The sequence below is a fragment of the Meleagris gallopavo genome, chromosome 3 (genome assembly GCF_000146605.3).
Source record: "Meleagris gallopavo isolate NT-WF06-2002-E0010 breed Aviagen turkey brand Nicholas breeding stock chromosome 3, Turkey_5.1, whole genome shotgun sequence".
NCBI lineage: Eukaryota > Metazoa > Chordata > Aves > Galliformes > Phasianidae > Meleagris > Meleagris gallopavo.
The window spans coordinates 44292770-44297262 of record NC_015013.2 but is presented as its reverse complement, the minus strand read 5'-3'; positions in this window follow the sequence as shown (position 1 = coordinate 44297262).

Below are 4493 nucleotides of genomic sequence, written 5' to 3'. Positions count from 1 at the left end.
TTTTTTCTGACACAAACACATCAAAGTCAATCCACTAGTAGTTGCATAGACTTTAGAAGATACACTGAAAGAAAAGATTGTTACTCTCGAACAGTCATTGTCTTGACATGTAGTGAAGCCTTATGCAAGGACATTTTGCAATTAAAATAATAAAACTACTCTAAAATACAGATCATATTTCCTTTAATATTAGTTATTAGTACTTCAACTCTGGACCTTGACACTGTCTCATATTGAAAATTTTCATAAATCTGAAGTTGCATCAGAAAAATACTAAAAACAAAACCTGAACCTTAGTTTTTTTAATAAGGTTACCTTGTGTACACACTTTGTTGTTTCTGCAGTAATGAATCTTTGTGTCATTATGACAACCTGCCTTTGAAGTTCTAGCACCTACAACATATTATCTTTACTGCAGGTATGATAAAGGACAAGTGCTAGGACAGCAAAAGTGCCCCACGGCTGATGAAGTGAGGATTCAATTTCAACTTTGTAGAGTGAAATGTAAAACTTCAGGAAATCAGACCAAAAGAAGATGCTGAGGAATAACTTTCTAACATCAAAAATAATCTAATTAAAAATATTTCCAATAATATTCCATAACCATAATAATCATCTACTATAAAATCAGGCTATCAACAGGTGACCAAGGCATAAAGAGGTGTAACTGAACTGGCAACTGGACAAAAAAATAACATCTTTTTGTATTTCTCTTAATTACAAAAAAAGTCACTGACATTGTCAGTAGAATAACTTGAAAATTGTGGAATGGCTGGAGTGATTATTTTATAAAATATCAGATTGAGAACAAAACACTTGACTGGATTGTGTTCACCAAAGAGCTCTGCAGGAAACAACAGCAGAAATGGTCTAAATGACAGAGACAGAGAAGTTGACGCTGATTTGAAGATTGGTGGCTTCAGGAGTGATCCTGAGTGAGCCTTACAATAAATTAAGCAGCCATGAAATAGAGGTGACCATATTACTTGTACTTATCCTTCAGTGAAACACTAGAGAAAACAAAATATTTTTTCCTGTACAAAGGGAGGTAATCAACTGGTCCTCCAAGGAGATTTAGTGTCTGTGTAAGGAGGAAAATAGCAAAGTGATAAAATTTGCAGACGAAAAAAAGAAAATATTTAGGATGTTCAGCTGTAAAGTTGACTGAAGCAGTATTGAAGTACTTCATAAAACTAAGTACCTTGATAAAAACAGCAAATGAAAATTTTTTGCTAATAAAGGCAAAGAAGTGTAATGGGAAAAGCCTATATAATGACAGGCTTTATACCTAATTTTGTCAGTCTCAAAGGTCTTGGAATCTGAGTGTATAGTCCCCCGAAAATCTTTAGTCAATATTAACTAAACATTGAAACACAACTCTTAGATCTTACTAGCAAAGGAACTTCTAGTTCTGTTCAAATTTGTGGCTCACCACTACCTTAAAAGTATGTGTAATTCAGGTCATCCAGTCTTAATAAGGCCATAACAAAACTGAAAATAATATGAAGAAGGACAATAAAGATGATTCGTGCCATGGGATAGATTTCATGCAAAGAGATGCTAAAGAGAACAGGACTTTGTAACTTATAAGAGAATGACAGGAGAGGATTCTATGCAGATTTAGGAAAAGTGGAGGTAAAGTGAATACAACTCTGATATACAGGAGACTCCAAAGTGATGAGGAAGTAAGTTTAAAACGAACTAGAGGAAGTCCACATAATATGGAATCACAGTGCAGCTTTATCGTGGGATCTTCTGGCAGCCAACAGTAAAAAGCTGATTAAGAAGCCAAACTCCAATAATATAGATTCTTTGCTACTATTAGCCATAGGTTCTGGTATAATCTCTGGTTTGAGACTATTCATTGCTACATACAGGGACAATTGCTAGACAAGGGTTTACTCTGAATATGCCATGTCTGTTTGTTCATTTTTTTCTTTCTTTCTTCCCTCCTTCCTTTCTCTCCCTTTCTTTCTTTTTTTCTCTTTCTTTCTTTCTCTCTTTCTTTTCTTTCTCTTTCTCTTTCCCTCTTTCTCTCTCTTTCTTTCTATAGTAATTATCCGTCTAACAGTAGACATCTTGGGGAAAATAATCATAACTACACATTAACACTGAAGCAGCCCTCTCTTCTTGGTTCTGTATCTTATGGCAGAAGTACAGATTTTCTCCTGTCCTGGAAAGCCTGCTTCTTGAACTTCCTGAGGTCATGGGCACCCTGCTTATCATGCCAGCAGACACTGACTGTGGTAGGGAGCAAAGGGCTATATTACGGTCAGAGATACTAATGTGCTTATGAAGTTTTTGAACTATTCATGTCTGAGATTGTCTGCAGCTTCTAAGAACTGAAAAGAACTAAAAATGAGACTTCTATGCCAAGTTTCCAGAAATATTTGGGCAGCTAGTGACATAAGTAAAAATACCTGTGCTTTGATAATAATGGGTTTTGCTAATATATCACTAGTCTTTGGGGAACCACATATCTTCACTGTGAATGAAGAAAATTATGCTTGCAGGTTGTCAGTCATTTCCAAGGGAAGATAGCCTACAAAAAGGCTGAAATACGAAGTCCGAAGTAGTTTTTGAGCTGTTTAAAATGCCATGCCTGCTCCTCTCTACTTCAATCTATCATGTCTCCTCAAAACCAGACTTTATCACAGGAGACTTTCAGCCAAATCTTATATCAACGTTTCAAATAATTATTTTTCCAGACACTTGCTCTGCATCCAGATAATAAATCAAGCAATTTATTATTTAAATATTAATAAAATAGCAAGCAGTAGAAGACTCCAGGTGTATTTTTAAAATGTGCACTTAAGTGATGTTTTTACAATTATTTTCTTTAACACAGTTGACCTGAAAAGATAATCTTTAATTTTTCAGTGGGCTGGAAATGGCATTAACAGAAGAAAAAGGCCAAAGGCGTTACCTTCTTAATCTCCCTGGTCAGCATACAACGTTCGATTCTCAGCACAGTAGAGATATCGATGTGTTCTCTTGAGATGGAATTAAGCCAGGCTGTAAAACTGTCTAGTGTTGCCAGGAAAAGGACCCAAGTGAACTTCAAAATATTAAATATCCTCTTGATGATGTTATCTAACGGAGAGGGAAAGCAAAAGAAAGTTAATGAATGCAAATGTCTTTTGCTGTATTTCTGCTTGGAGTTAGTTTCAATTTTCCTTTATTGTCTAATAATAGTCCAAGCTGAGAGACCTTGTCATAGTAAGGAATCTCTGAAGATGGCTGGAGGCCTTTTGGCTGTCTGAGCCATTTTCCTGCCTGCATGTCTAAGCTTATCATCTGGAATCCCTTTTCCATCCCATAACTTCATGATCCCACAATCTTTAGTCATATGAGTAGCCCCTATCTTGGACACCATATGTACAGGTCTGCAAAAGTGAAACCCACCGATTTGGGCATCTCCTGAGAACTGTTCAACATCCCCAGTACCAGTGATCTTAATAGCTGTTTCGCCAGCCCTTGACTATTTACTCATGTGCTTTTTCTCCATGCCTGGAACTTGACTTCTGTGATTGAACCTTGCTTAGCTCAGTTTGAAAGTCCAACCTGCTTGAATAGTCTTTGGATCTCTCCCAGCTTTCCAACCACCTGAACACATCTCTTCATTTTTAAAGGTTCTCTTTTTTTAAATAGATTGCATCATATCATCAGCAATCTCAGATCAATGAGTTCAACTATCAGTAATCACATAAAGCAATTACAGAACATTACTCTTGCACTATTTTGCCAAAAATGTACCCTTTCCCACAAGTAATGCTTATGAGTTTATACCAGCAAGAGTAGTTTTCTTTTGCTCAAGGCAGCAAACTCAAGTTAATTTTTTATTTCAGCAATTCCTATGACATTATTGACTGAACCTAAAAAGCAGCAGTTTCAACTTAGTTTTCTCTCATTCCCAAGCATAGACAACTTGCTCCAGTTTTTACACAGTGTTACACAAATGCTGAAAATTTTCTTTCCAATCCACTGAATGTTCCAGAGCTATTTGCCCCTCCTAGGTTCAAAATCCCAAAGCATTAGGCATATAGATTACTTTTAGAGTGAGTGGACAAAGCAATAACAGAAAACTGCAAATAATCCACCATGCAGGAACAAAATGCTTGAATAGATACTAAGAAGCCAACAGAAGCACCAAAGCACGATGATTCGAACAACCTCGGTTCTTAACTGTACCACAAGATGGCAAGCAAACCACTGTAGAGAGAACACTCACTCCTACCAAAGAATGCCAGGCTAATAACGTGTAAGACTTCCTATGAAGGAACATGCATGTATCTCTAGGTGTTCAGGCAGTGTTGTGTGAACATATGTGTCGACAATACAACAGTGGTACATTCCAGTAAAGTGGCTGCTGAAATGGCAGCACGTCCCATTTACCTGAGCAATGTCATTTAACCACCCCAGTATCTCTGAATAGAGAAGTTTTTGTGACCATACCATTATTTCAATAATATTTTGCAGGATTCCCACCCTCC